Source organism: Amblyomma mixtum, chromosome 10 (genome assembly GCF_055824585.1).
Source record: "Amblyomma mixtum isolate Tamu chromosome 10, ASM5582458v1, whole genome shotgun sequence".
Taxonomy (NCBI): domain Eukaryota; kingdom Metazoa; phylum Arthropoda; class Arachnida; order Ixodida; family Ixodidae; genus Amblyomma; species Amblyomma mixtum.
The window spans coordinates 47,531,048-47,544,322 of record NC_143021.1 but is presented as its reverse complement, the minus strand read 5'-3'; the positions used below and the strand labels follow the sequence as shown (position 1 = coordinate 47,544,322).

At 45.5% G+C, this 13,275-nt stretch overlaps 1 protein-coding gene across 7 annotated transcripts in view; it reads left to right on the top strand.

Moving 5' to 3' along the window:
* Positions 1-4,269: 4,269 nt before the first annotated feature.
* LOC149325704 (polyamine-transporting ATPase 13A3-like) overlaps positions 4,270-13,275 on the top strand; it is a 783,814-nt gene continuing 774,808 nt past the window's right edge. Inside the window, exon 1 of one of the 7 annotated variants that reach the window (XM_089563633.1) lies at positions 4,270-4,461. The gene's annotated coding sequence lies outside the window, so the exon portion shown is untranslated. The remainder of the gene's footprint in view (positions 4,462-13,275) is intronic. The other 6 variants (XM_089563634.1, XM_089563628.1, XM_089563622.1 and 3 more) reach the window with 6 other exon arrangements.

Sequence of the window (13,275 nt, the reverse complement as noted above, 5' to 3'; positions counted from 1 at the left end):
TATATTACACAATGCAGGGGCAACACAGGAACCGATGCAGATGCCTCTTCTCTGCAAGTACATTCTTTGTCAAAAGTATGGAGCCCAGGGAGTTCACTTCAAAGCTTTATACTGGGGCTCATGGAGTATTCATGGAAGTCCTACCTACTGCAGGAGGCAGTACCAGAAATCTTCTCATGTCCAGGAAACTTGGAGCGCTAGAGACCCATTAAGAACGATACAGTGTGGCTCAAAAGAAAACCCCCTGGGCTCCAAACTTTTGACAAAGGCTGTACATTTCTGTTTAAAAGGAAACAAACGTAGCGCTTACGTAAAATTCAAGTAGTGATAAAAAATTGTCATCACTTAGTCCAGCTTAGTTCTGAAATGCGATGGCCCCATTAGATTCAATGCACTCCCGTACGGATTTGAAAAGGTCACTATGAGGAACTGAATAGCATAAATCTTTCACATCAACAGAAAAGAGGCATCCATTAGAAGACTGGTCTTTTAAAAAGGCTGTCACCTCTGCAGAATTCTTGGTAGTGAAGGGATCGTCTACTTCCAGTCCTTTCAAATGCTTCTAGAGAAATTTGCTCATGTTTTGCTGCCAAGAATCCCGCTCACTAACAATTGATTTGAAAGGCATGTCTGGCTTATGGGTTTTCACCGTAAAAAACACATCAAGTGACCCTTTCTTGCTGTCGCTGATTCCCTTGGCCAGCCCTGAAGCCCAGAGAGCTGCAACTGGTTGCACAAGGAGATGGTTTTCGTTTTCACTCTACAGGCACTCTTCTTCACTTGAACAAAGTTCTTCAGTATGGCCTGCGTCGCCTTTTCTTTGAATACGCCCGCCGGAACCACCTCAAAACCGCCTTCTTTGTCTGCTTGAAGAAGCCTTAGGTCGTTATCCTTGAAGAACTACACGACGTGCATGTCGCGCGCGCTCTTTGGATAAAGGTCCTTTTTCGGCGCTGTGGAACCAGTTTCAGCTCTCCGGGCTGCCCAAGGGAATCAGCGACTGCAAGATACGGTCACTTGATGTGTTTTTTACGGTGAAAACCCGCAAGCCAGACATGCCTTTCAGATCAATTGTCAGTGAGCGGGATTCTTGGCAACAAAAGGTGAGCAAATTTCTCCTGAAGCATTTGAAAGGACTGGAAGTAGACGATCCATTCGCTACCAAGAATTCTGCAGACGTGACAGCCTTTCCAATAGAATCCAATAGAAGACCAGTCTTCTATTGGATACTTGTTTTCTGTTGATGCGGAAGATATATTGTATTCATGAGCTTGGCGCATGATAGCCTTAGCTGCTTATGCGCCATTAAACCCAACACAACACAACACAATCTATTTAGTTCCTCATAGTGACCATTTCAAATCCGTACGGGAGTGCATTGAATCTAATGGGACCATCGCATTTCAGAACTCAGCTGGACTAAGTGTTGACAATTTTTATCACTACTTGAATTTTACGTACCTATGGCCTACGTTTGTTTCCTTTGAAAAAGAAATGTACTTGCATTGAAGAGGCATCTGCATCGGTTCCTGTGTCACCCCTACATTGTTTAATATATATTTATCAACTATTGACCGTGTTATATCTTCTTCCTTTGACAGTGGCCTAGTCCTGCGAATTTTTTGATACGTGGACGTGATACTAAAAAGTACAAACTGTGCATTGACGCTCCCCAGCACAGTGGAAAGAATCTTATCCGTTTTCAGACAACAGGCAAAATGGCTGGCTTTTAATCATGAACATCCAGACAACAACAGGTTGCAGGTTTTAGATATTATCAAGTTTTTAGAAGGACAAGTGTGTTGGATGCATTTCCCACGAGCAAAAAAGGAACTCCTTCCGTACGGATCGGCGCACTCTAAGGCAGTCAAAAGGGCGATCGCTTCACTTTGCCTCGAGTCCGCATTGCTTAAGTCCTGTGCTCACATGGCTGAGGCTAGCTTCAACAATCAGATCAACAGGCTTGAAATTGCTGGCTTCTTGTGTTCTGTTGTTTGCAGCGTAGTGGAGACCCTCCTTCAAAAAACGAAAGGCAAGAAGAAAAAATCCCATGCTAAGCTGGGATCAAGGCGACCACAAGTGGTCCCTTATATACCCCGTGTGGCGCACAGCTTGAAGAAGGTTGCTGGCCGGTACGACGCTCCTGTCGTTTTCTGTGCGCCAAGAAAGCTGAGCGGGTTATGCTCGCGGATCAGCCAAAAGAAGAAAGCCATGTGCGAAAAGAGGCACGACAAGCATTTCGTTTCCTGTGCCGTCGGAGTAGTGTACGAAATCCCACTGACGTGCGGGGGGGTTTATATAGGCCAGACGGGTCGCTGCATTAACGACAGGACACGGGAACATGAAAAATCGTTAGAAAATTTAGGCGGGTCGAATCTGCCCCTACATTGTAAAGATTGCATGTGTGAGCCAGTGCTTAACGGAATAAGGATTCTGGGCAGGACTCGCGATCAGGTGGCATGTGAAATTGTTCAGGCTTTTATGATCAATAAGAAGGGAAGCACTTGTGTTAGCGACTCTTCAGTATCCCTCCGTAGAAATGTCATTTCTTGACAGTTTCTTGTGACGTCATGTAGTGTGCATCTTTTCAGCGCTGCATTTCTAGCGGCCGTCTGTTGTTTGTATAGGTGGGTTGTTAATTTTGTTACTGTTTTTGTCTGTTCCGTTTTGTTGTTTTTTCGGTTTCTGACTGCTTTTGCTTTATGCGTTTGACTCTGCCTTTGCTACGATTCTAACTTCTTTTTGACTGGTTTTGCTTCTCATGTTTGACTCTGCTTTTGCTACGATTATTTGACACTGCTTTCTCTACGAGATGGCCTCCTCTAAGTTCTGTAGTCCGAATCTTTTATTTTTTTTCTGAAGTGGTTGAAAATTTCTTGTTTGTCATCCTGATGTTGCTGCTTTTTTCCTCGTGTTGGGTTCGGAGCGATAATGCGATGAGCGTCATGCCTGAGCTGTATGTTTAAATATGCCACCTTTCCATGCAATGAACAGTTGGTAGTGTGCGCATGTGGTGTCCCCTGTCTTGTTAGTGTCCTTGTTGCGCTCCGCCGTTCATTTCACCATGCACCAACGCGCCCCTCAGGCCATTCTTCCGTTCGAGAGGCGACATTTTGAGTCATGGTATATCCGGCTCACAAAGGCGGCGATGAATAGGACTTCTTGAACGCTCCCCTCCGCGTTCTTTAGTGGGCTGAGCCACGTGCTTATAAAGGGAGGGCGAAGGCCGCACCACCCCGCGGCTGGTGGCACACTTTAGTCGCCCCTGAGGAAGGTACCGAGTTGGTCCCGGAACGTTGGGCAAAGTTAAAATATTGGTTGGCGTGAGTTTTCTCTCAATCTATTTTCTTTATTTGGCCCGGTTGTTGAACTCCCTTACAGTTTTTTTGTATTTTTAGGTTTGAAGGATTACTATGCTACCACTTTTGCCTGCAGGCTTAATTTGTGTTTTCCTGCAGGCTTGGTTCTAGAAGCTGACTGTTTTAGAGAAGCCTGTTCTGTATAGGAGAGGTTTTTTTGCTTTCGCTTTAATTTCGTCGTAGACGTTTAATAAAGTGTGACCCTGTGCAAGTGCCCTGTGCAGAGGCTCATGGGCCGACAGACAAGAACGCTGCTTCCTGTACCAACCAGCCGCCTACAGCCACAAACAGTGCCACCCAAGACCGTGCGACGAAGGCAAGAAGACACCAGGAGGAAGCAACGCTGCTTCTACAACAGAGGTACACGACCTCTTCCAGAGCTTCGCACTGGCTCGACCGCAGCTATGTATAACATGCCCTCAAGATCATGGTCCCCTGTCACCGTCCTACAGCGGGCTGAGACTCCTCGTGCCTACATCATCAAAACGAAAGAGGGTCAACAGTTTCAGCGCACAAGAGAACACCTCAATCCAGGTCCTCCTCCCTCGTCTCCAGACCACGAGACACCCGCGCCGCTGCCAGCTGTGCGAGCCCAAGACACTACGGGACATCCGAATCTATACAACTCCCCAGGAGTTAACGGAAGCGCCAACCACCACGAAGATACCCGGCGCCTGAGTTCTAAAACGCTGCTTGTTTCGACTATAAAAAAACGAGAGGGAGGGGAGATGTGACATAATGCAGTCATGCACATGCGCCTAGCCGGACAGAAGCCGCCCCCACTCCTGTTATCTAACCGCTTGCCTATATAACCGCTCGCCTTCTAGAATAAAGTGTAATTCATGCACCATGCCCCGCCGTGTCTACATAAAGACGTTTACATCGGGGGACCATTTCGCGGAGACTGCTGGTGGCTTTTCAGTTTTCTGGTATGCCGTCATTGAGGCAACTTCAACCGTTGCGAAGTGCTCGCTCCACTTGAGAGCCTATCGGACGCGTCAGAAAGGAATCAGCTCGCTCGCTCTCTTATCGGCGCTTAGCCGATAAGCAGCTGCTGCGCCGTGTGCTGAGAGTGCCACGAGGATGCGAGACTCGTCGAAGGGTAAGTGCGGTCGCCGAATTCCTTTACTTGTCACTAAATGTAGCTTTGAGTTCTCGCCTGTTGTTCTGCGGAATTCAAACGCCTTTCTCAACCAATCCCAAAATTTAGGCACCCAAGTACGCGTATCCTACCTACCCCAGTTAGACTCGAAATACCGTTCTTTTGCTTCGGCGCATGCGGCATCAAGATGCTTTTCTAGGGTGCCGTTGATGTCCTCGTTTGTAACATAAGCAAGTAACATCCGTGCATAGTTTAAACGAAACGTGTAACCTCTACGCAAAGCTCAAACATTTTTGTTCGGAATGCCACAAATTCAATAGATGCAAATCTCATTCTAGATAAGGTAATCAACAGATTCCTTTCGCTGTTGGCCATATTACTGATCGAACATGGATATCAGTTTTCGAAAACCCTACACCAACTGGGGTTTTGAAACAAAGAGCGGTGAAGTTTCCATGAGGTCTGCCATGGACAGATGAGCGACACTTCTGCAATTAAAAGTTTGCGCACGTGTTTGTGCCAGGGTTCGCACGTAATCGCTTCGTTCATTTCTTTGGATAAATACCATTCTTAGCAATAGCTTATTCTCTACCGCACTTCTGATCACTTCATTCTTGTGTGTTTAAAAGTAACTACCACTGTAGTTACTTTTACAGAGCAGAGGTTTTCAGTAGGGGCGAAGTTTCACTTCCGGCACCATGGACGTCGTTTGCCTCTGACAGGTGGAAGGCAACACAGTACATTGATATTTCAGCGCATGTCGAAGTGCAGAGCGTCTTACATGTGAACTGTGCTCCATAAATACGATGAAGCCGAGACTGAGAAGCCCTAAAATATCAATTTTTCTTGTGTAATGCTGGCTAGCGCATAATGCGCGTTCAGTGCTAAACAGAGAGCGTTTTTAAAGAAAGCATAAGACGAAAGTCATAAAGATCGCAGGCTGCTGTTTCTAGGAAATGCGGTCCCAATCAGGTGACGCCCTTCAGTGCCCTCAGTATGAAATGCAAGTCAGAGGGGAAAATTCTCTAAAATAACATCCAGATGAGTGTTGTAAATGGCGCTGTACGGTTCTGGCTTGCATTTCTGTTCGACACTGTAGCCAATGTAAGTTAGACCTAATAAACGTTATGCTTGTCATTGGAAACAACAAGAGACAATAAAAAGTATACTTTAAGAGGGTTAACTGCTGAGCTAGTTGGTTTTCAGACATAATAAAGGATCGCAACTCTCTGCTTGGAGTCCTCGCTCCGGAAATCGTGCGTGCATGAGATGCAAGCTAGTTTTAATAATCAATTGGACAGGCTTTTTGAAGCCGGCTTCCCTGAGTCGGTCCTGCTCCCTGTGGCGGAAACGCTGCTGAAGAAGATGAAGGCTGGCGCTTGCAGAAATGAACCGGCGGGAAATGAGAGGCCAGTAGTGGTACCTTACATCCACAAAGCCGCTCACGGCCTGATGAAGGTGGCAAACCGGTTTAAAGTACCGGTTGCATTCTCTGCATTCTCAAAGCTTGCGCAGCTCAGCCGTCGCATAACTTGCGAAAGCCAAAAGATCGGCTGCCAAAAGAGGCATGGCCAGCGTTTTGTGAAGTGTGCCACTAACGTGGTCTACGAAATTCCGTTATCCTGCGGAAAATCCTATATTGGACAGACGGGACGGTGCGTGAATGACCGACTTAGGGAACACGCAAGAGATATTAAGGCGAAAGCCTTTAACGTCTCATCGTTGTAAGCAGCAGTTGTCGACTGCAATGTCACGCTTTTCAGTTGGTCGAAACGGTCGTGACGTCACAGTGCGCTAATTTCAAACGGGGCCAATTGTACTTTGGCTAGTAACCATGCAACCAATTGAAGGGATCATATAGTGATGCTCCAAGTAAGTGGGTCTGAGCTCAGTTAATTGCTTAGTTACTTAATTAGCCTAATTAACTTTTCTAGTCAGGCCATATAAATAAATAAAACCGAGTGAGAAATTGGTCGAGCTCAGTAATCGAACACCGGTCTTCGGAGTGCGAGACGAGCATGCTATCCACTCCGCCATGCCAGCTTTTTTTTATTTATTTATTGCCTGACTTCGGCAAGAACCACAGTACACAAATACACTTACAGAGCGCAATGAGCAATAATTAACAACACTATCCGCCCGGGGGTGCGTGGCTTCATCATATTAAAACTCCTTAAGCGTCACCAAAGGCTCGACTCTTTCGAGCCACTCGGGAGCTTCAAGAGCAAGTTTCTGAACTTCAATATACTTATGCATGCACTCCCGAAAATAGATCCGTGCTGGCCGTGCATCAGGATCGCAATGATATCCTGCCATTCTGGAGCGCCAAATACAATGGAGGCCCATTAGCATAATGAGGTCGAATGGTGTCCCATCCTCACTCTCTACAGGCAAGTACCGAATACCATGAGCGTCGAGCGGAAATTCCTTTTTTAAAGTCCGTTGCAAGATGTCCCAAAAGTATACCCCCTCCCATCAGTGCAAAAAAACGTGGTCTATTGTTTCTGGTTGTTTACAAATTAAACAATGTGATCCCCAAGGTAGAAATAAAAGGAAGCACTCCGCCATGCCAGCTCGATGGTTTGGAATGAACAAATGCGCGTCTAGTGAATACGGTGTCTTCGCTCACTGCCATCCTCCTCCCTTCCCTTCCTGCGAGGTTTAGCTGTCCACCGAGATATGAGAGGGAAATACATTTCCTTTCCTCAAAAACCAATTTACCGACGAGCGAGGCGTAGAACCGAATGGGCGATGGCGTTCTATGGACTCCCTGGCAGCGTTGCAAGACGCTGTCGCGTTCCACTCTTAGAGGCGAAGCTTAACATCTTAGCCACACATCAGTGACCGCACTTTAGGTCAAAAAAGTGCACCCCCCACCCCCTGAATTTTGACGGGTGTCCACCGAGATATGTGAGACAGTTACTGCGTAATCTCCTTTCCTCAAATACAATTTTCATTTTCTTCATTACGGGCCATCTTTGTCTTTCTTCTTTCACTCCCACTTCCTCCCTTCCTCTACGGTGCGGTTCAGGTGTCCACCGAGATGACAGAAAATTACTGCGCCATTTCCTTTGCTCAAAAACCGTCGCGTTGAAACGGCAAGGCATCGCGCCGAACGGGTGGTGGCGTTCCGTGGACTCCCTGGCAGCGCTACAACATGCTGTCGCGTTACACTCCTAAAGGCTAAGCTTAAGCGTCATTAATTAGCAGTTAATTAGTATTCAGGCATTAATCAGTAATTAACCATTAATTAATGACTTGTCATCACTTAGTAATTAGTACCCAATTACATGTGACGCCACCAGTAACACAGAAGCAGTGAAAGTGGTGCGTAAAACGCTTTCGCCTCTACGCACTTTAGACAGTCAAAGTGCCCCCTGAATTTTTGAAAATAATGAAGGCCAGCGACTTGTTGAGCACTGTAGGGCTTGCAACAATTGCAAACCACGGTTCTGCAAGGTGAGGATTTTGGGCAGAGGTAAACATCAGACGGCTCGTGAAATTCTGGAATCCTTTCATATAAAAAAATGCGGGTCTGAGCTGTGTTAGTGACACTTCCGTTTTTCTATATCAAGCCGAGCAAAAATTTTTGTCGCACGTACTGTGATAAGATTGATGCATGGTGTATCTGGGTGCCTTGTACGCGTGCGCACGCGCTGAGAGGGCTATATATTTCGTATGCTGACGCTTGATTAAACAGTTGGAGTAAGCGCCCGTGTTTTCGTCTTTCTTGTGTTGTGTCGTTGCGCTAAAAATCCTTTATTATGACAATAAAAAGGATTGTATGCATTTAGGATATACTTAATGCAATGTGGCAGCACTTATGCGATAGGTATTCACTAGGGTGTAGGTTGCGCAACAACGGGACGAACCACGAAGAAAGACACACACTTGCGCAACCTACACCTTCACAACATCATGTTCCAACTAGGCCTAACCCAAGTTTTATTGTATTCACTAAGCTCCGCCTCTTGAAAGAAAGGAAATGTTTTAAAAGAAGGGATTGAAAGAAAGGGAATGAAGAAAAGGGGAAAGTGGACTTGATTGTACACAGCTGCAGAGCCAGTTCTTTGCATAATCCGCGCAGTCAATGAGCACTCTATTCATACGGCAATGAAGCCAGGATCAATTGTAGTGAACTTGATAGATAAGCAGAGGTAGTGAAGTTTTATCGTCCAGATGAACTGGCAGTTACCAAAAAGCTCTTTTCTACACGCTATTTAAGAACAACTCCTTCGCCTTCCGCACTCTTTGGCAAGATCGGCGTGGTAGGGCCGTCAGGCAGCACAGACGAGAGCAGACTCGCCTGGATCGGTACGTGAAGATGCTATTTGTATGCGCGTAAGAACTAAAATTTTCTTTGCTTCCTTCACCCCTCAGTTTATTGCTCGGGCGCTGCACAACAGCCTCTCACGACTGATACTCAGGCTATGACAGCAACCTTGCGTATCAAGTTTTCGACGCGAACTTTTAACGTGCAACGTCCGCTATATTGCGGCTGCACTTTAAAGGCCAGCGCGCACCTGACGAAAATTTTTGAATGTGCATCACGGTACTAGGTGCAAGTACAAATGATATAACGAAGTGATATTTTAATGACTGACGAATTTAATGGATTTGCGCATTCACCAGCACTAAGGTAATTATGACATGTGAACTGTTAGCAGTCAAAATCCATCATTGACATTGAAAATCAATCAACGAAATCATTCAGCCCGCCGGTAGAAGAGGACTCCAGAGACGGGTGAACCTTTGCGGGTTCCTCACAAAATAAAATGGAAAGAGTTTTAGACAATGAATGGGATTTCATTGTGTGCTCCCCTTAAGTTTGCTTGGGGCGCAATCCTGGGCATCAATGGCCGTTTTACACGCCCGTCGCCACTCTCCCCGCTGGCTCGCCCTTCCCCCTGTCAGATTCATGCAGCCTTTCCCCTGCACCACTTTCCCCTTCTCTCCCAAGGCTTCGCACGCAGGAGAACACCTCAGGCTACTTCCGCAAATGGGGATTCCAATGCTAATGTATAAAACAAATATGTAGTGTAGAATAAATTATTACGTAGTATGAAAAATAAATGTATGAATTAAAGTGTTCGTAAATGACGTAGACGAAGAGCATCCGCCTTGCGTGCAACAGAACTGCGTTTTGAATCTCGATGACGCGAAATTCTGGATTGAATAAAAACATTCACAGTACCGATGCGATCAGAGAGAGCCCAAGCCTTGGGTCCGGCTTGATCCCGGCGGCGACCAAAGCAGACAACGCAACCCTTGAACAGAACTTGGTTCGGTGCGCCTGGTGTCGTAATCGACTGCCACCTGCCACACGAATGCATCATTAATCCTCAGCCCTGACTCTCTTGTGTATGCAGAGTGATTGAGAAAAGAAGCAGCAAAACCTCTGATGCAGAAGAATCTGGCTCCGGACAGGCCACCTTTGGAAACTGAACTTCGCAACATTTAACGCTGTAATCTCCTCCACAAGGTCTAGTTTAGCAGTGCGCTTAGAGTAACTAGCGGGTATTTAATGTGGGGTCAGAATGACCGGAAATGAGAATGAAATAACAGAATAAGAATGCGGTGGAGGGCCTTTCGACGGTTCGCTCAGGTCACGAACGACAGTTTCGAAAAACCCCTCAAAATAAATCTGCCTAAAAGCTGTGTCTTTAAGGTACTCACCTAAAGGGCACAAACGTAGTGGCAAACGAAAATTGTTCTACTTAAGACGGGTGGATAACTGGACAAGTTGGTACTAGTAATTTGTAGAACTGCAGATTGGGCTAGTTGGTGTAGATTAATAGTGGTGGTTTAACAGCGCAAACACACAGAGACCAAGAAGGAGACAAGACAAACACAGCGCTGAACTTACAACTGATTTCTTATTAGGAAGAAGCATGTCATAATATACACACACGAAAACAACACTCACAAAATACAGCGCACATGCGCAATGTCAACAATCTCGTTGTACTAAGAAAGGTAAAACCGCTTTAAAAGCACGTGCGTATCCGCAGAACCGCTACCCAATGTGTAGCATATTCATTTCTCTAACACCTAATGTCACAGATGGCCCACTCAAACACCCTTTATCTTTCCGGATAATATGAAAGGCTTCAGCAATTTCTCTAGTGCGCTTGTCAGAATGATAAAACAACACATCAGTGTCACCAAAAAACAGCGTGCATTTCCATGTGAAACAATGCTTCGCTAGGTTTGTTTCTTTCTTTAAAGAATTAGCGTGCTCTATGAGCCGCACGTTCATACAGCGGCCAGTCTGGCCTATGTGGGGCCAGACTAAGAAAGTGGGGAGCATGCATGGGATAAAAGTTCTGTTTTCAGCTCCTAACAAACTAGAAAGAGTGAGAGCGACGGTTCAAAGAAGGCATGGTGGGCGCAGAAGAAATGCTTGCAACATCAATCATGAAACAAGATATGTTCCCTGTAAGACTGACATAGTTTATCAAATAACCTTGTCTTGCAGCCTTACCTACATAGGTAAATGAGTTCGGTTGGTCATATTTTAATAGCTGAAGTAATACAGCTATGGAGTTTAGAAACGAATGAATGATCTGAATCAGGCGGACGGTAGCAAACACCAACCAGTACCTTCACCGATACCAAAGTACAAGCAGCCCAGACTATTTCAAGTGAAGAGCCGGTGTTAATGAGGAATGAATTCAATCCTTTTTTTTATGGCGATAAGGACACCACCACCTTTTCTACCGGAGCGATCATAGCGATATACGTTATAGTTATTTTACTGGGGAAAATTTCGTTATCCGCTACGTCAGGGTGCAACCAAGTTTCCGTTAGTGCAACAATATCATCTTCAGAATCATCCAGAATCCTATCCGCCCACCTAACTTTCTGCCGCCCCCTACTACGCTTGCCTTCTCTTAGAATCCACTCACTTAGCCTTAAGGACCAGCCGTTATCTTGCCTTCGAATTACATGCCCTGCCCAAGCCCATTTCTCCCTCTTGATTTCGACTAAGATGTCATTAACCAGCGTTTGTTCCCCCACCCACTCCGCCCTCTTCCGATCTCTTAACGTTACACCTATTATTTTTCTTTCCATAGCTCGCTCCGTGGTCCTTAACTTAAGCTGAACCCTCGTTGGTAGCCTCCACGTTTCTGCCCCATAGGCCGGTACCGGTAAGACACAGCTGTTGTAGGCTTTTCTCTTGAAGGTTATTGGTAAACTGTCATTCATTATCTGAGAGAACCTCCATTATGCTCTCAACCCCATTCTTATTCTTCGACTTATTTCCCTCTCATGATCCGGATCAGCTGTCACTACCTACCCTAAGTATACATATTCCCTTACTAGTTCTAGAACCTCGCTACCAACTGCGAACTGCCGTTCCCTTGCTAAACTGTTCAACATTACTTAGGTTACTTTTTATCCCCACCGTTCTGCTCTACCTGTCTAACTCATTCGTCATGCTTTGCTGTTCATGTCCGGAGGGACTTTGCGAGGCAATGCCACCAGCAAATCGCATATTACTTAGGTATTCTCCATTCGGTCTTATCTCGAACTGTTCCAAATTCAGGCCTCGGAATGCCTGCTGTAAACAGGCGGTGAATAGCATTGGCGAGATCGTGTCTCCCTGCCTGACACCTTTCCTAATTGAAATTTCATTGATGACTTTATGGAGGACTATGGCTGCTGTGCGTTCGTTATTCATAATTAAAACTGCGCGAACAAAAACAAGGACACGAGCAAGAACACAGCAACACACACAAGCGCAGTTGCTGTGTTCTTGCTCGTGTCCTTGTTTTTGTTCGCGCAGTTTTAATTATGAACGATTCAGACCAACTAGCCCGCCAGAAGATACTTTTGAGCGTTCGTTACAGAGATCTTTGAATATTTTCACATGACAGCGTTCTACACTCCAATTCCGCAATGCCTGCATAACAGATGAGCATTCCACTGAGTCAAATGCTCTCTCGCAATCAATGAAGGCTGTATATAGAGGTTGGTTATATTCTGCGCATTTCTTTATCACCTGATTGTAGTGTGAATATGGTCTATTGTCGAGCATTCTTTACGAAAGCTTGCCTAGCCATTTGGTTGTTTGAAGTCTAAGGTTCTCCTGACTATGAGCTATTACCTTTGTAAATACCTTGTAGGCAATGAACAGTAAGCTTATCGGTCTGTAATTGTTCAAGCCCTTGACGTCTCCTTTCTTTTTAATTAGGATAGCGTTCTTCCAGGCTTCTGGGACGCCTGAGGTCAAAAGGCATTGCTTATACAGGATGGCTAGTTTTTATAGCCTAATTTCACCTCCGTCTCAACCAATCTGCTCTTACCTTATCCTCACTAGCTCCTTTACCCCTTTGCACTGCTCCTAAGGCTTTCTTTACTTCATCCTTCGTTACTGGTAGGATGTCTCATTACTGTGCGCTACTGCCTCTCTCATTAACTATCAGATTTCAATTAGCAGCATATCTTTGTTTTGAATTCTTCGGGTATTTTAACTATCTTATTCATATTGTTTATGACTTCACCCTTTTTGTTTCTTAACGCATACATTTGGTATTTACATAAGCCTAGTTTCCTCTTGGCTGCTTTTAGGCTACTTCTGTTCTTCTCTGAAACTCTAGCTCTGAAACTTCTATTTTGGCTGTAGAGTTGGGCGCCCTCCTGCTTTGGCATTTCTTAATCAGATCTTTCCTCTCCCGAGATAGCTTGCCGCTATCAAGTGGAACCATCCTACCACCTACTTCTACATCGCACTCTGTAACGATAGCCGCGAGATTGCTGTTCATTGTTTCAACATTACGGTCGCCTTCTTCAAATGAAAGCGCAATATCC